The sequence below is a fragment of the Xiphophorus couchianus genome, chromosome 11, assembly GCF_001444195.1.
Source record: "Xiphophorus couchianus chromosome 11, X_couchianus-1.0, whole genome shotgun sequence".
NCBI classification, from domain to species: Eukaryota; Metazoa; Chordata; class Actinopteri; order Cyprinodontiformes; family Poeciliidae; genus Xiphophorus; species Xiphophorus couchianus.
The window spans coordinates 10,264,521-10,284,174 of NC_040238.1; the positions used below are offsets into that span (position 1 = coordinate 10,264,521).

The window sequence follows — 19,654 nt, forward strand, 5'->3', positions numbered from 1 at the left end:
TTGTTCACTGTCCAAAATGTCATGTTTGTTAGCAAACCAACTGCAGCCCTGTTACCTGGGCAGATAGCCTGACCAGCTAACATCGTCTTGTTGTGTTAGTTAATAAAGACAAAACTGGTAAAAAAAAAAAGGGATACTATTCTGCACAATAAGCACGTGAAAACTTCTAAGTATAATACAAATAACAAGAAATACATATTCCAGCACTGTAATGTTATTTTAGCAGCATTTGTTATTGTCTATGTTATGAAGCGGTACTGTCCAGGGTTTGCCTGAGAGTTGCCCTAGATTTTTCCGTACATCACTGATCCTACACTGAAAGTTGAGTTTTCACTTATTAATGTTTTCCTCCTTTTTTTTTCTTTTTAGTCACAATGTTGCAACTTTTTCTGCATTTACTATTGTCTACGCCATAATTACTGCAAATAGTCCAAACAACATAATCAAATCCATAAATGTTACGTCCACATCAATGAAGATGCATGCGAGGACCCATTTTTATATTCTAGACACATAAAACCATGCTTTCTGAAAACAAAAAAGAAGTTCCTCATTGGAGCCATTTTTGATACTTTGCTGGTATATGCATGCAACTGTGAATGACTATGCTTCAAAAGCAGCAGAACAGCTTGGGTGCCTGATCTCAAAACAGAAGCGTGTTGTGGTAAACATTTTTAAAATAAGGTTTTTTTCAATTGCATCTTCATTGTTGTGGACCCAGGTGGATTCTGCACAGAATCTCCTCTTCAGTGGCTGAATGCCTGCAGTCAAACCTTGGTGCTTGTGAAGACCATGTGAGGAACAAGTGTTTCATTCTGGAAATGTTTTAGCTTGAACTCTTTAGCTGCTCGGTTTGTTGTGTGCAGAAACACACAGAGAGGGGAACTGTGGAGGAGAAGCCAAACTCAGTTCCAGACAAGCTTAGTTTAAGTTAATAGTTTTTAATAGTTCATATTTTTATTGACACATCCGGACTGAAAGCTGGCAAACTAATGTTAATGTTCTGAAACATGAACTGAGTTTAAAAAGCTGCAGTAAAGTATTTTGTTTCTCTCTTTCATTTTACCCTCCATCTTTCCTCTCCTAATTTTATTCCTGTTGCTTTCCTGCATCTTTCCATCTTTTTTCTCATTTTCTTATTTACTTCTGCCATTTTCCTTCTTCTCCCTCTATCCTTCTTTTCTTTTGCCAATTTTCCTTCTTCATCCTCCATTTCCTTCTTTCCTTTCTCTCTTAACTCCCTCTTTTCAGTTAGCTTTTTCTTCCTCATCCTTCTGTCCCTCTTTCTGTCCTTTTTACATTGTAAAAAAAAAAATCATCTCCAATTTTACCCTATAAATACGGTAAAATTCTGGCAACCACAGCTTGCCAGTATTTTACCATAAATTAGCGACATTTCTTTTTTACAGTGTGCTCTTTCATTCTTCCTCCTCTTTTCATTACTTCCAATTCCTTGCTTCCTCACACCTTAGATGTCTTCTTGTTTTTGCTTTTTTGCAAGTATTATATTTAAATGCTGACTTTTCAGAAACACTTTCAATTTGCAATTCAAAGAATGTCAAAACATTGACTAAGAACTAATTTCAGTTGAAAGAGTTTTGATTAGCATGCATTGCTGCTCTTCATCCTCCACAACTCGCCTCACCAGATGATTCTGTATGTCTGTATGAATTCAGTCCTTTGCATCTTCAGGAATCTGTCTGCTGCTAAATGTTTGAAGGTGCCCACAGTAACCACTCCACTTCTCCTTGAGTTGTAGCAAGCATCGTTCCTGGTGCTAGTTGGCATCTTGTAAGTTGTTAAAGAATCTAGGGAGAGTATATAGAACACATATATATATAAATCTATCTAAAATAAATATATATATTATATATATAAGGCAATATGCATTTCACAGTTGGTTTCACTGCTGTTTTTGCTTCACCTATATATTTATTTGAATGGTTGCAACAATTGTGCTAACATTAACCATGTTGTATTTATTTTACAGCACTCAGTGAAAGCGAAGAGCACCAATGTTGTTGTTTGAGTTTCTTTGTTCCTCTCAGTGTGGTGTGGCTGCTGCTGCCCCCCTGGCAAAAGACGAACCAATAAAAGAACAGTTTTCAAACAAAAGCGGAGTTCATATGGTCTGATTTTATCATGCAGCTGTTCCATCTTACCAGCAATCAAGACGACAGTTTTATTCCGACGACGAGGCCAGACTAACTTCCATTCATCCCGTCTTATCTGAGGTTGCGTCGTCAGCCGCCTCCTGAACATTCTGCAGGATTGCACTGAGAACTGCGAGGCAAGGACCTAGCGCACTGCAAAAACACAAAAAGAATTTTTTCATCTAGCTTCTAGTGAAATAAAGCAAAACTAACTTACAAGCAACTTTTCAGGAAAATTTAGGAGCTTATGCCGATAATTCATTAATACTGATTAAAAAAAAAAGTACTGGCTCCACTGGCAGATGATTTCACTTAACATGAGAAAATGTCTTGTTATAAGTGAAATCATCTACTACTTTTTATTAAGGAATTACTCACGTAACACAAGCTCCTGTATGTTGTGATGAAGCCACTATAATTGTCATCAGCTGCTTCTGCAACGTCAGTCGTGGCAGCAGACAGACGCTCACAATGAGCCAGGTTCTGCTGAAGGTTTCTTCCTCTTTAAAAGAGAGTTTCTTCTCTCACTGTTTCTACATTCTTGCTCAGTGTGAGGGATTGCTTCAGAGTCAGTGGCTGCTGTTCCCATATTCATACTTGTAGTAGTGCTGCAAGTAAATGAATTGATGCAATCGACGGGGGATGTTATCATTTTTGAGTTAAATGTTAATCTGTGTTCTTTCAAATTGTAAAACGCTTTGAGATCAGGTTCTTTTGAAATGGCACCCTCTTAGTTCGATCGGAAGTGTTCCAGTAACTGCCTGCTAGGATCCGATAAGTCTCAAACCTACTAATAGAAATAAAGTTGTAAACAGATTTGACTGCATTGAATCAATAAAAGTATATTGTAATCTCCAAATAATTACATAAAACATGAATTCCAAAAATAACAACCTCTTATGAACTTCTTAATATCACATAAGATTTGTCCCTTCCAGTAGGCCTTTCTGTTTACCCTTAGAGCTCCACCCCTAAAAGTCCAAAGCATTTTTATTAAAAACAGAAAAATATAACTAAACACAATTATGTTGAAAAATCAGTTTTAAAGTTAGGTGGGTCATTAATAAAATTGTCATTATTAATTGATCAGTATGACAATGTAAAAAGAAATGTTTTATGGGTGTGTCATATTACACAAAGTAACAAGCCAAAAAATGACAGCAACCAAGGCGTCAACAAGACAGTCCAATTGACTTTTTTTTTTTTCTTGTTGCACACAAAACAAAATGCAAAGCATCAGAAAGGATGATGAGTAGCCAAACAAAAATAGAGTAGAAACATTTAAATTGACTTAAATTGATGTATTCTGACACTTAAGTACCTACAGTAAGTGTTGTGTTGTGTTCCAGCACCCATGCTGGCCTCAGACAACCCTTCATTCACACTCAGCGTTCCGACGTCGTTTGATTTACAAATGGATCACTACTGGTGTCCATTAGTGGGTCTGATTTCCCTAAAGCTTAATTTGCTATGAAGATCCCGAACATGACCCATTCTGACCTCATGTCCCTAACCTGCAATCAAGTTAAACATCTCCTGAAACAGGGTGTGGATTCGGTGTGCTTGTGATTTTGCTGGTTAAATCGTGAACGTTAACATCATCTGCAGTTAAAATCCAGGGGAGGAGTCAAACGACAGTTTGCTCCCCCATCCTGGTGCTCCACTCCCCTCAATGTACTCTGTTGGGCCCATAAATAAGTAATCACGGCTGGCTCAGACTAATGGCTTCCTAAAGCAGTGAATATAAATGGATGGGTGTTACAGAAACACAAAGAGTCCTAGAAGAAATATATTTGAATGGGAACACAAATTTGTTCCCCTTTTATTACCTAAAATCAAAATGCGTCTCAGCAGACTAAACGCACCTTTTCCTCTGCACCCGCCCCCAGCAACCTCAGACAAACAATGACGACACTCGACATACGGTCCTCCACATACACCTATACGTGAAATAGAAGTTAACACACACACACTCTGCCGACCGTCTCTGTGTGTGAGCAATGAAAGTGTGATAAAGAACATCAATAATGCACGCGCACCAGAAGCTTTTACCAATAAACTCCATTTACCAGCTCCCAATTCTGTGATGCCATGTCTGGGGTGACATTCGGTCACAAACACAGAGATCAAGATCATTGCTGTACGGGACTCGATCTGCACTTTGTCCTCAAATCAAATGGTAAAACAATATTTACAATTTTGGAAGATGTAGAAAAACCAGTTGAACCGACTCCATTATTGTCAAAGTTTCTATTACAGAATAGAAAAATTTGCATAAAATCCAGCTGCATGATCATTTCTAAACCTATATCATAAATCATTTTTCTCGTCCTCTGAGTATTTATACTAAGAAAGTAAATATAAAGAGAACCTTTGAGGACATTTCTGAAGACAGAAGACATCAGACTCTTCTGTAAATCACTGGATTTCCACGCCCTGGCATAGACTTGTGGTTATTAGTTGTGGGCTTTTATTTTTATTTTGCTGGAGGTTCATGGGAGTCAAAGAAACCTGAAACAAAAATCACCTACCCATCAAGAGTCCGTGCAGATGTTAATCACTGACTCTCACAGGCAAGTGAAAGAAACCAGTGAAAGATGGATAAAGGACAGGGAGCCACTATGTAAGGAATCCAGCTTTGTTCAAAGACACTTTAAAAATGATAACTTTTAATCTCATAATGATAACATGACTCCAGGAATGTCACGCTCACATCTGTTACCCAAGAAGAAGAAAAGATGAGCCCTGAAGAAGCTGCAGGAAATGCACTAAAGTTGTTTAGGACTTCAGTTCAAAAACTGTGTAATGAAAGTGTTCATCCATATTTTCTCCAACTATTGCTTAGTGTCTCCATTGCGCCTTAGTATATTAGCTGAAAAAGTAAGAAAATTTGTGTGTGTGCATGAATGTTTTTGAATGTAAAAATGATTCTTGACAATAAAAGTTATACTATTTGAAAGTCTCATTATTTCCCTTGAAATGGTCTCACATTTTGAAGATAAAGGATTTCTGTGTTCAGCTGTAGTGAGTTGCACAAATGAGAAACTTTCCAAGCCCTCTCTTCCAATTCCAAACAACTTATTCTGCTATTGAGTCTTGCTTGACATTATTTTTATTCAGAATTAATCTGAAGCAAATGTCTGTACAACCACTGCACATTTTTTATTACCACTAATTGTACATAGTCTATATTTTTAATGCTCAAGGAGACATGCACATTATGTAAATTTTTTTATTTAACCAACTCAGTTGCACATTTCACCCTCAGAAATTACAACTGAGATGCTGTGGATAATTTAGCCTCAGTTTTAGAAGTGGACAGTGAAACGACTGGAGTTCAAACAGAAAAAAACCTTGGAATAAGTCAGGGTGCACAGATGGAGGAGGGTGGGAACACTGTCAGGTCAAGAGGTCAGGAGAGAGGTTTCAACTCTCTTCCTGTTTCTTCTGCTGGGATGACAAACATCTCCTCTCCCTAGCCTCTGGAAATCACATCCATCATCACACTCATTCCTCCCCAATTGTTTTTCCAGCCACTCAAATTTCAGATGTTTCAAAATTCAAGGCAGAGAGGAAGCACAGAGATTTGATTTAAATGCTTTGACCTTATCAGACATGTTTTCAAATTTCATTTTCTAATGACGGATTCTAGGTACTTTTATGGAACTGTTGGCTTCATAGATTTTAGCCTAAGTGCAAAAAGCTGAGTGCCAAGTGAATCAAGTGTGCTCTATCAAAGGGGCAGTATTATGTATTTTCCAGTCAAATTGTGTCATTTTATAGCAAAATCATGCTATTATTTTACCATTAGCCCTTATAAAAATGTTGTATAAATCAAATATTACTTAGAAGAAATGTTACTTCATGTTTTAACGCATTGAAATTGGGTCTCTGTCCCTCTAAAATCTCCTGCTCTGTCAGAAACTCTGCAGTTAGGAAGTCATCCCAACAGCGCTCCTATTAACCCTTTAATACAGTTTTTACCTGCAATTTACTGAGAAGCAGCTCATATAATGAGCTCCCCAGGTCCACCAGGTGTTTGCTCATTGCTGACGGCTAGTCTGAAGGAGTTGTGTGGGGGAGTCATGTGGGAGGGCTGCTTTGTGAGGCGGAAGCTCATAAGCTTAGAAACCACAGCTCCCAGAAACAGCATGCTGATCATGTCCATGAACACACAAACCAAAACCATTTAGATGCAACTATGTCAGCCATGTCACCAACCTGACATTTTACTACAGCCTGTCCAAAACAAAAAAACTAATAAATAACATAAGATATGGGTATTGTTTCTAGTGCCTTTACTGTAGTGTAAATGCTTTTTTTTTTCTGTACACAATGGAAAACGTTTTTGGAAACGTTGTTGTGTAAACGGAGCCAAAGTGGACACAACTGTACAATACTTTGTGTTGACTAGTCATATAGTGTAAAATCCTAATTGAAATACAATTTGTGATTTAAATGTGACAAAATGTGAGAAAGTTCAAAGGTGCAAAAATACTTTTACAAAGCATCCTTGTTTAGGCTAAACTATAATAATACAAATTATTCCAAAGTAACATTTCTTTAGTTGCATTTAGGTATAAAAAGTAAAATAAAAATATGCATATTTCTTGAAGTGTATAAGCTTTTTAACTCTAATGTAGGTTGCGACCAGCACCAATCTGAGCATCGCTGCTGTGAAGGTTTGCATCCTGTGGACAACGCAGAGAGGAAGTGATTGAATAATTCAACATATTTCCTGGACAGTAATGGCCCATGGTGCTGATGATGGTGTGGTATTGAGCAATGGGGTTAAGTGCTCTGAGCGCTCAGCCAACCATGCAACCCGCCAACCAATCATCTGTCTGTCCATCCGTCATGGTTGGGTTTGTTGCTGGATTATTTAAATACACGAACATCAAATTATCCTGGAAAATGCAGCAGCTGAAGCTGCAGAAACTCTTCCACAACAGTTGAGAAAAGAAATAGAAAATCTCAACGGTGAAAGCCTTTTCCGGGACAAAGCGGGGAATTCACAGCCCTATCAGGGCCATATTCAGACGTCAAGTTCAGGAAGCAGGATGAAAAAAAAGGAGGTGGTTGTTAAGATATTAGAGAGACTTGTGGGACAAACCAGAGCTGCAACTTTCCCACAGTCTGAGGCAGACAACGCTGGACGAGGGCCCTGACAGCTGGCCCCGCAGGGGACTCTGGGTAGACGACCCACTGACTCCACAGGAAGGAGAGGTCACAGTGCAAACACACACACAAGCACCCAATCAGCTCAACACACACAGGCCTGTCTAAAAATACCAAGGCCTTCTTGTCTACATCTATTCTGCTGGTCAGTATTAAACAAAGTACTGTGCAGAAGTCTTGGGTCCAATCAGCCAGACCCTTCAGACGATCTTTTAAAGGGGTCTTGATCAATACTTCTCCCATCTTTCTGAAGGTTTTTTTTATTTTTATTTTTAGTTAGTTTTTCTTCAGCTCAGATGTCCAGCTGGTGACCTCAGTTTACAGACAAAGAAAGCTCCTGTTGAACTCATCTACATGCACATAAAAACCTGCTCTGAGCACCTACGTCCCAGCTGGGAGCGACGAGAGGTCAGCTTCTTTCAGTGTACCAAACAGCCCTGCTTGATCAGAATTGATACATAACTGATATTTTGGATCGATCCACCAACTTCTAACACACACAGTGGATACAATTGTCTACAAACCACAGAAGATGCTGTTGCAGCTAAATGTGTCATTTACAATCACTGTAAACTCACAAAACATGCATAGTTCTAGTTCCTCAGCATTTAGAAAAACTGAGTCAGTTTGGTTTTGGATGTAAAATAAGATCCAAAACCCAGAGGTACTGCTGTGATAAACCTGCTGCAAAACACAAAGTAATCTTATGCTGCAAATATTTACCATAAACAAGCTAATGAAGCTCGAATTCAGTCGATCAAAGAGGCAGAAATATGACAGGAAAAATGTCTAATTCCATCCATCCACAGCATTAATAATCTGAGCTTGAAAAAGTTTGAGATTTGACAATAATGTGTGTGTATGATTAAAACGTGTGTGACGTAACACCAGTAAAATACACTTTATGTAGCCATTATACCTGTTCAGTTGTACGTCATGTTTTCTCTCCTACTGGTCCAAGTTTGCAGGAAGCCTGTTAGTTAGCCACGAGGATGAGGGAAGTGACGCCACGTCTGCTTTCATCATCCTCTGTCTCCCTCTACTGGACTCAATTATAAATGCATTCTTGGAGTCTGGTACAAGTCATTTTGCTGTCAGATTTCAGAAAGAAACAAATTTAGCCCAACGTTAACTGAAATAACAATTTGTCTCAGTTAAGATCTGTGGAGTAAAAATACAGAAATTCCACTGACAGATAAAACACAGCTAATCAAATTTAATATAGATTATTTTGTCTAAATAATTCCCAAAATGCAGCATGGCCCTTCTGCATGTCTACATAATGACTAATAACTTTAATGACACGACATTAGAGTTATTAGCCAGATGGACAGAAACATCCTTCATTCACCTCAGTCATTCAGACACTTTTTCTTTTTGCCCCAAAAATATTCTCATCAGTTTGGAATGAAAAGCACAAACATAAACAAATGAACTTAGCGGTTCTGGGACCAAAGCTATTTTCAGCTTCTTCAGATAGAAAATGTCCTTAAAATTATAAACATCTGACACATATTTTTCTAAATGTAACATAAAAAAAACAACCTAGAAATTTGGCCAAATTTTGTGAAAAAAAAAAATAAAATAAAAAAAAAAAAATTAAAAATTGGGGTCACAATATTTTTATGTAAATTTGTAGATTAATGTTTGCAATATTAAAATTTTTTAAAATCATTTCAAATAACATTTTATTTTTGTACTTTTTTTTACACGCAGTGCTACAGCTAAGTTTTGGATTCCTTATGGATCTCTTTTGTTTTTAAAATTCTTTCACATATCAAACAAAAATAACTGGAACATCCCAAGATACATTTTTCAAATGAGAAATTTCAGTATGAAAGGAAAAAGAAACACAGCCTTGTGTGAAAAAGTAGATTCATTCCTAAATAACAAATAAATAAAGCTTAGAGTGAATCAATTGCTATTTATTGAAATTGTGTAAATAATTTTTTTTAACATGCTAAGTTTTGGACATTTTTCCATATTATTGTCAAATATTATATTAAAAAAATGTAATTAGATATTCCACCAAATATCTAATCACTACTACATATAGTGAGTAGTAGTGAAAGATCCGAGCAGAGGAACAAACTAAATAGACATGGGAGGGGCAGGTGGTCAGAAATGAGTGAAGCTGCTATATTATTTGTGACCACATAGTGGCAGTATTGAGCCACCATAAAAACTTTTTGGTGGTCGATCAACACGCTCCCAATGATGCAAAACAAGGAGTGAGGGGCGTCTTGGACACAACATAAACAAGGTGCTTAACAAATTTTACTGTACGCCGCATTGTTGATGTTGTTTATGACATAAATCTGTCATAATTTATTTGTCATGCCTAGTTCAAACCATGCATCATTTACACAGAAATGTCACGTTATATCCCATCTGTCCATTCCTGATGGAGCTCTAAAATATGAAGCATGCGGCTCACCGAATAAATGCTGTACTTCTCCTGAAAAGGAGCCCAGAAAGAAGACTGTTAAAAAATAAAGAAAGATTGTTAACAAAAAAAAAAAAACATCTAAAAAAACTGGCCATCACGGAGAACTTCATGAATGAAACTTAATCGAAAATTTTGTGCAAGGAAAAACTGTGTTAATAAAAAGGTGCAGAGTAGCAAATATAATTTCAGACTTTAGACAACTGGGACATTTCTTTGGGTTGATGAGACAAAAGTGGTGCCTTTTGTCCTGCCATATGTAGCTCTATGTTGACTAAATGAATATAGCCACTGTGGCCACTGTGGCCACTGTGACCCATGAAGGGGAATCAGTTTTGTTTTGAACTCCTGGAGTGAAACAAACCGGCCCGCATTGGAAGGCACAACCTCAGCTGCAGCGCATTACTCCTCTGGCAAGAATTATTATTTTTCTTTTAATGGCACTCAAAAGTTACTAAATATTCAGAAATCTAAGAGACCTGACAATAAACTTGTTGAACATCTATGGAAATATCTGACAAATGCAAACTGACCCTCCATGTTTACAACCGGAAACAGCTTTAGCAGTTTGCTCAGGAAGAGTGGGCCAAGCTGCCTGTTCATAAACACATCCTCCAGTGATTGCTTGTTGCCACGGTTTTCTGCAGTAGGAGATAGCACTAGGGATGCACTGCTGTGATAATGATCAATATCCGATATTAATATTGCTATTAGCTTGAAAAGAGGTTTTAAATCTGAATGGAATTTTATCTTGGTAAATAAAGGTTAAATTAAAAAACACAAAATATCCGATAACCGATATTTAACTATATTCTGTATATTTCACTACCGCTTTTACTACTTTGACTTCACCACTGCTTCATTTAAGCGACCCATAATCCTGTGCTACATGACTGTAAGCAAACAAATACTACATAACCAATCCACTCCACTCCACAAACAAAAGGCAAGAAGGTGGAAATAAATATTGGTTGTTAAAAAGCAGCCCATTTATTTATCAGACCAAAACGATATGTTAAAAAAAATGACTAATATCAGTCAATACTGATGTTAGTGAAATTATATTGTGAATTCCTGGCGAACACAGCAAAATATTAAGAAAGTGGTACAATCTTTTTCTATCCCTGTATTTTGATTAATGATATAAAATATTCAACACAATCGCAGACTAAAAGCTGAGCCTGTTAGCTTGTTGTCAGTCTTCAGCTACTTCAGTGTTTTGTTTTATTTTCAGGAACAATGCTGATAATCTCATCTGTTTTTGAACATCTTTTCAAATTTTTTGACATAATTGAAGCTTTTTTTAAAAATTCTAGGATTCAAAATATGATTTGAAATACACTTCAACAACACTGTGTTGGGCCTTCTGGTATTTCCTGCTGTGTTATTTCCACATATGCCCCCAAAACCCATCCCTGACCTGCCTTGAGAAAAATCTACTTTGGATCCGCGTTTCATCTAAACAAGTGATGCCAAATTGCATGAAATGATGAATATGTGTGTGTTTTACTCCACTTCTGTGCAGCCAGAACCCAACTTTCACTGAGGTCAAAGTGTTATTCCTGACTGTGAAGAAGCACTTTTTAAACTTCTGTAGGAAAACAACACAGAGACAGCTCTCAGCACCTTAAAGGAAAATAAATCCCTTTCAGCTCTGCGGCAGACACTTCCCCGCTGTCTGGACATGTTGAGCTGAGTGTTCAAATACGGCTAAACAAACTTCAACCCCTGAACCCGAAGTGAGACATGTCATTGAGAAGCTTTCACACTCACACTTAAGTGAAGCGTGAACGCACTGCAGCAGCAGCATGGAGCTGATCAATAAGTAGCGCCGAGGGAGGTTAGCTGTCACTCCTGCAGGGTCTGACTGCTGCAGAGCAGAACTGACTGACTGACTGTGTTCAGAGCCGGTTTTCTGATGATCTGGTGGTTCACTTTCAGCCGTGATAGACTAAATGATTCTCCAGCTTTTCTTTTCTTATTTTATTTTTTTTTACATTATTTTCTGGAGATACAGGACAAAGGTTGTGGTCACTGTATTCCAATGATTGATCTAAGACAGGGGAATTGTTGAGTCGGTACAGAGATTACGTTTGAAATAAGAAATAAAGTGGAACATCAAGAGATGTTTCAGTCTCTGAAACTTTAATTAACTGATATAACTCCTCCCACATTGCTTCTCCAGCCCTTCGTTACTTTTTAACGTGTCAAAAGAGGCGTCATGCTTGTAGGATCAGCTTAAACTAAAAGCAAAATACCAGGAGATGCAGCACTGCTGGGTTTTATGGCTTGTTTTCCTTCTCATAACAAGTGAATTTTGTGCAGATTCGAGTGTAATTGTTTTTTTCTTCGTGATTTTCATGTTGCTTCGTTCTTTGTTGTTTTTCACTAATGTTTCTGGTCACTTGTTGTTGCACTTTGCATTACAGTGAACCCCCAGTACTGACAAGTGTTAGGGCCTACATAACGCCTTCTTCAAATGAAACAAAATTGGTGTCAAACATTTGTGCAGCCAGAATTGTTGTTTGTTCTGCTGCCATTTTAATGATGTTAATCAATGTTTCCAGAGGTCATGAAAGGTCAACCTGCCCCCAACATTTATAAAATCAAGCTAATTTGGTGAAAGTCAACTGTGTTACAAATCGTTTAGATGCACAGACAACATAAATTCTGTGTATTTTTTATGTGAAGGGGAGAGCAGAATAATTTCTGGGGACTTTTGGAATTTTTTAAAATCTTAAATATTATAACAGTACAAATATTTTGCTGCACAAAGCAGCACAAACAGCACAGTTGACTGACACCATATATTCTTTGACTTTATAAATGTGGAGGGGCTGGACCTTTGATGACTTTTAGAAACATTTAATCATATCTTTAAGGTGCCAGCGGCACAAACAAATAATTTTGCCGCACAAACGTTTGACATCAATTTCGTTTAATCTGAAGTAGGTGAAGGTGGCAACTTCCCTCAGGTCCCCTAGAGACACTTTTAACTGCTTATTTTAAGAAGTCTAACATAAAATATATTATAACATAAATCAATACGCAGAGTGGGATCCATCTTAGCCCTACCACAGCACCTAATATCTAGTATTCCTTATATCTGCTGTTGGGAGTTCAGCCAATCAGCACCGAGAAAAATCAACTGATCCCTTGAATTGGCTACTTGCTAGCCAATAGCATGCCATGTATTGTGCCAAGGTGTTTCAACTTCCCAAACTGAAATAAACGTCCAACAGAATAATCTGGAATAGGAGAAACCATTCCTGGTTATCAGTTTAATGTTTATTTAACAAATGAATCTCTATAAAATCCTTTAAATCAAAAGACAATCATATGTAGAGTTCCACCTGATAGTAAAGAATTTAAATATATTTGTCATATTTTTCATTATTGTAAAATATTTGTAAATTAGAGTATTTGGGGATTTCTTTGTATATTATGTCACCACTGTGTAAAGTTGGAAACAAACACCTTTTCTCTGCCTCGAGCCGAGACAAGTTTATTCCAGCAGCTAAAGGCCATTTAATTCTTAAAAAGCCGCTTGTAACTGTTTTTACATTTTTTTTTCAAAGATTAAAAAAAGAAATTCCCTTTCAAAAACTTAAGATGTTTAAATATAGTCCTGTAAGCCAATCAGTCATACTTACTTTTCACACACAACCATTTCATTTTGGCTCAAACTTTATTTAATAAATCACAACAACATGAAAGCTGTGTGCTCCCTGTATGAATTAACCGATTCTCTGCTTGTGCAACAGAAAAGGAGCTTCTACTGTCAAGCTGAAGGGAAAACAACAGGAAGTCGGAAGGAGAAGCAAAACTCAAGTGGGTTGAGATGTCACACCAAGCCGACAACCGAGACATGAAGCTGGAGTACACACAGTTCTCAGCCAACTAGAGAACCGATGAGATGGAGAAAGAAGTCAAAGTGACAAGCCGAGCCAGCAGACTGTCAAGAGTTGATGCGGGAGAAGCAGCTCAAAGAAAAACACTCACAGGAGGAATGATTGGAACAGAGAGCAGCAGCCGGATCCTGATGGAGAAGAGAGGGCCGCCAAGCGCTCCCAGGGAGGTGAGAAGCGCCTCTGATGGTGCGGAGTCGAGGTGAGGCGTTTCCCTGCAGGAAGCTTCTGATCCACCGTGGAGGTGGAGTGTTAACGCAGACTTCAGTTCAGCAGGAGAGGGGCTGCAGCCAGATCTGAGCCCCCTGGTGCTGCTTCAAAGGCGACTCCAGCAACCAGATTCCACTGAAATCCTTCCAAAATGGCTCCATTTTAAAGAATGTTACATTCAGCTGAAGAATGCAAGGAACAAAAATCTCTCATGTTTTTTACAGCATGCATTTTATATACTGTACTTCTTGTACTGTGCTGCTGACAGGAAGTGATATTTGTTCTTAATTACACAACCACACTGCAAAAACACAAAATTGTATCGAGTATTTTGGTCTACTTTTGAAACAAATATCTTGGGACTCTTGGAATAAGACAAAACTAACTTACAAGTAGCTTGTCAACAAGATATAAGGGTTTGTTTTAAGTCAGTAATCCCTTGATATTGATGAAAAAGTCCTAGTTCCTCTAACAGATTATTTCACTAAAATATGGCAAAGATTTTCTTGTTATAAGTGAAATAATCAACAAATGAGGATGAACAGAATCCAGAAACCATGAAGTGGTTGTACAGATAGGACATGATCTGCTTGGCTTCTTCAGAAACTTCCTGGCACTTTTTCCAGTGAAAATGAAAGGGAACTGATGACATTTGGAGACGTGATAAATCAGACCCCAGCTGACCCTGCAAGCGTTACATCAGAGCTGCAAGGCTGCAGAGACCCTTCTGAGCTGCTTAGCTTTCCACATTTCTCAGACACTCTCATCCTGCGGGACACCCTGACCAACCTAGACTCCAGAACTGAGAAAAGAGCCAAGACGTTGTTGATTAGTTCATCTGAAATGTACAAACTTACGAACAATTTAGTCAGTTTTTGTTAGGATTTTCTTTTTCTTTTTGTGACAGGTTGAAGTTCTTGAAACATATTTTTATTTGTCCAGGAATAAGTAGCTGCATGACCATTTGTCATACAATTGCACAATTTGACATTTCATATATAAATTCTCTTAAAGGGAACACATCAATTTAAAAAAAAAAAAAAAAATCTCGCTTTTCAATAAGACGTTTTGGTGCTGGGATGAGGTTGTTTTAATAGCCGAATCAAAATTGGTTTATTTTGTAAAACTGCAGTGAAAAGACTTTCTACATCACAAGAGTCACATTAACCATCAGATGTTGCCGCTGACGCAAACCACGAAGAAGAAGAGGACAGGAAGTGGTAGGAGAATGATGGCGTGGCACGATTTTTAATAACTTACCACATGAGCAAACTTATTTATATTATTTTAATAGCATTTCTTAGTTAATGGAAACACTGCAAATGCAAAACTGTTTTTTAGCGTAACACTGACAAAGTTTAGTTAATGAGTGACATTTCTGAAGCTTGAAATTGAGCAAAAATGAGAACGTGGGGATAACTCTTTTCCATGGAGATGGGGAAAATACCATACAACATCATTAAAGCCCAAAATGAGAGGTTTGTGTGATAAAGAGGTGTCTGAAACCCAATTACTGAAGGATTTATTCATTCAGCAACAGGGGGAGGCGAGAAGAGGGCTGGACGGAAACATGTGGGGAGTTTCAGCATTGAGCAATTCCAAGGCCTAAGAAAAATTTGAGAAAACAAAAGTCAAATTTGAAAAAAAGAAGCTTTTCATTTAGTTTTCTTCATCACCAGTCCTTAAAACAAATATTTTTTTTTCTACAGAGAGAGGGGGAGATGAAGAGGTTGGCGGGTTAGCGGGGGGGTAGTTGATTTTTCTCTCTTCTCTGCTATTTTCCTTTTCTCTTTTTTCAACAGATGTAAAAATGATTGAAATCCCAGCAGGCCTCATTACCACGGCTCTCCGGAGAGCCGGCGCCGGGGCTTAAGGTCTTCAAGTAACGATTGAAACATGATTTGTATTAAAGCCAACAATCTTCCTCGCCAGAGCATCAAATTAGCGAGAACCTCTGGTGAAGAAAGGAAGAGATATCACCAATGTGTAATTGTCTCTGATGCCCTGAGCCCTGGATAACGCTGCAAGCTGAAACGCTCTCAGGGAAAGCCTACGACAGCCCTGTTGTAGTTTATGACTGACATTCCTGTATCCATACCACTGAATTACACCATTAAAGAACAGCTTGAGAGACCAGATGGTTTCCTCTGCATTGTTTTTATCTTTTCAGGGTCTGTCATAGCTAAAGACACCCGCTGTAGCTGTAGCTGATGAAGAAAGGTTGTTTTCTGCGGAACAGCTCAGCGAACACGCTGGACGTCTTTGATGCCCGGGATCAGAATTCCCTCAGGAAGCCACAGAGTGACGCCTGTGTTTGAATAATCAAGGCTTTGTTTTTCCTGTTTGTTAATGGGCAGGATTTAGCCTTACAAATCCCAGCCCTTTGCCTCTGTGTGTGTTGGTTCAGACACAACCTTCGGTGGTTGGAAACCTCCAATTCGGACGTTCAGTTGAGCCAAAAGCAGTTACTCATCCAGCTATGAAGCCGGGTTTTTGCTTCGTGACGCGTTTTATTTTCAGACATCTTAACCTCTCAGTACGGGTTTTCTACAGAACTGGAAACACATGTGCACTCCGTTAGTCTGCACCATGAGAAAATAGGTCAAACCAAGCAACAGAAGAAACATTGAAATGTGTCTATTGGCTCAGTAGTGTTAGCTTTAAACTGTGATATAATATACCACAAAATACTCTGGCTAGTATGCAAATCAAAGTTACAACAAGAATGTTTGCATCATTATGGACAGCTGTAAGGAGATAAAATAAATTAGAAATATGTTGTTAATAAATACAGTCTTTAACACTTTGTCACACGAATGTAGAATCTGTTTCAAGGCAAAACATTAATAATGTATTTTTATGTAATGAAATCGAATTGTCAATAAAGTCAGGTAATATGTGCTGTTTATGACATAGTTTTTCTGCGTTTTGATCGTTTTCTGCTTGATTTGCAGAATATTTTCTCAAATTTAAGATGGAAAAACATTTATTTACCTTCATTTGCAAATCTGTGTGATTTGAAATCCCCCAATTAGTTTCTATGAAAATGGAGTACATGTCATTGTATACACCAACACAGAGATTTATATTCAGATACTCAAGGATCTTCTAATCGATACACGTCAATACAAGCAGCTTTGCCCTCAAAGAGAGCAATCAAACTTCTGAAACTTGAAGGTGTAACCTTGTCAAGCTCGGTTTTGGGTTTATAGATATTTATCTACAGAGGGAAATTTATAACTCAGGAGATTCTCAATTCCAATACGGCAGCCGTGGTGCCTGCCGAGCTTGGAAGCAATCCAATGTTCATGGAAAAAAGGAGCAACAGGGGAACAGGTGGAAGAAAAAAAAAGTTTTGTGCAGAAGGGTGCAGAAGGTGGGAAAGCATTGAAAGGTGATAGAATGATAAAGGAAGAAGAAAACTGATGTAAAAACCTTGAGGTAGAATCTACTGAGAAAAGCCTATAGAAGTTTAACGCTCGCTGAGGGAAACCTTTCTCACACTCCCTGCTTCTGCTCCTCAGCGTCCTCGGGTTTCCTCTTTGTTACGTGAAAAAATCTCTAAAGCTTCATCTCCTCTGATCGTCCCAATCTGTCACCCTTTTACTGGTCATTTATAAACTGGTTTCTGTTTCACTTCCAGCTCTACCCTCTGACTAACTTTTTAATTTCCTCCCTTAAAAATAGCTCACATTTCCCCTTTGCTTTTCCTCCTCATTTCCCCCCTGGGTCTGACCTGCGGTCAGCTGACGATTCAGTCGAGAAACGAGGAGTAAGGAGAGAAAAGAAAGGCAGCTCTCTCCGTCACTCGTTCCTCGTGCCTCCCCTTCTTCCTTCTCCTCCCTCTTCTGTGTTTGTCTGTATGAATGAAAACCTTTGAAGGGGGAGAAAAGGAGCTGTTATCGATCGGGCCCTGTGAAAGATTCAGGCTGAGCAGCCGGACCCCCGCTGCATTGTGAGCACACCTCCCACCTCTATCACTCCGGCAAATCGATAGCTCCCAGCTCTGAGCGGGAATCCGAGTGAATTTGGTGTGAAGGGCCCGAGGAGGAAGAGGTGAAAAAGGGAGGAGGAAGCAGAGGAGGAAGAGAGGGTGAGGATGGTTTCAGTGATGAGCAGAATGATGAGAGGCTGACTGACAGACTGAAGTTTTCTATGGTTTAATGATGGCAAGATGATTTTTTTTATGAAAACTTTGTAGACACATTTGATCTAATCTTCCTATCAAACAGAGCGAGCGCTACAGCAGAGGAAGTAACAAATATCTTACAGTCAGAGACCTGCGACAAACCCAGACAAACATATCAGGAAAAATTGTGTTATTATAAAATAAAACACAAAATTTTAATATTATTTTTCAGTAAGTAACCAGGAGTACCAATGTAATTGGTAATCTTGGTGACTATGGTGGCAGTTCTCTTCCGATTAGCAACAAGCTCCTCATATGTACTCCAGGGCTGATCCTTCACCTCTAATTTGACCATCGTCACCCCATGACGTCAGATCGACCAAAAGAGACCAAAAAGAAGTTAGCTACTCCTTTTTTTCCTTCTAAATAATCACAGAAACAGCTTCTCAGCAAGCGTCCAGGTGACAGTCGTGTTCTCCAATCCAGCTTCTGTCTCCTTCTTTGGAAAACTCTTTGGATCCGGCTCATGGTGTTGAAAAGGTTTTGATCAGTGGCGACTGGAAGTGACTGACGGATTGATTATTAAACACAGTTACCAAATTTACTAAATCGGAAGGGGATCTAAATGTATCCACTAACTGTGTAGTGTAGTTTATAGAGAAAATATTGCTGTACACAGAAATAGGACAAAACTAACTCACAGGTAATGTTTTAGAAAGATACAGGAGCTTGTTCTAGGTCAATAATTCTAGAATATTAATGAAAGAGTACTATTTTCACTGGCAGATTATTTTATTTTTAACACGGGAAAAATGTCCTGTTATAATTTAAACAACCTGCCATTAGCACTAGTACTTTTTAAATTTAATATTAAGTAGTTAATTGCTTAAAACAAGTCCTTATGTCCTGCTGAAATTATGCTTTTAAGTTTTGTCTTATTTCAAGTGTACTGAGATGTTTGCATTAGAAAGTAGACCAAAAACACTTGCGTGCTTTGGGAGTGTTTCCTTTTGAAAAATCTTTTATTAAGCATAACCATCGACGCGTCATGGCGTCTTTTCACATCATTCTGTTTCATTTAAAGACAGACAATGTGCTGCCTCACTTTTAGAGCCTAATTATTGCAATGAAACAGTAACAATCTTTGCTGTCCTTTGCAGAAAGATGTGTCAAAGCACCAGACTCTCAGGGGTGGGATCATGTGTGTGCGTGTTTGTGTGTGTGTTGATGATGCCTTGATCAAGCCTCAATCTAGGGAATAAAAGCCACACACACACGCACACACCCACACACACACACACACACACACACACACACACACACACACACACACACACACACACACACACACACACACACACACACACACACACACACGTCCCACTTTGGCCTGATCTATGCAAACAGCATTTCTGCATGGCAAACAGCTTTCTCCCCTCCTGTGAGAAATGAGAAGACGGAGAGAAAAGACTGACAGAAAGAGAAGAGAGCCAAAGAATGAGGAGAAGAGAAAGGAAGAAGAAGGGTGTCATCTGGTCCAGCTGTTACTTCGGCCTCAATCAGGCAGAAACATGTTAGAAAACAAAATGTTTCCACCACATAGATGCAGTAAAAGTAGGTGCAGAGCTTG

General features: G+C 38.5%; 1 long non-coding RNA gene across 1 annotated transcript; it reads right to left on the minus strand.

Moving 5' to 3' along the window:
* Positions 1-921: 921 nt before the first annotated feature.
* On the minus strand, positions 922-8,359 carry LOC114153684 (uncharacterized). Its single transcript, XR_003597388.1, has 3 exons — positions 8,251-8,359; positions 2,163-2,306; positions 922-2,072 (listed from the first exon to the last, which is right to left on the minus strand). It is a non-coding gene; the product is annotated as an uncharacterized LOC114153684 (long non-coding RNA).
* Between the last annotated feature and the right edge of the window lie 11,295 nt (positions 8,360-19,654).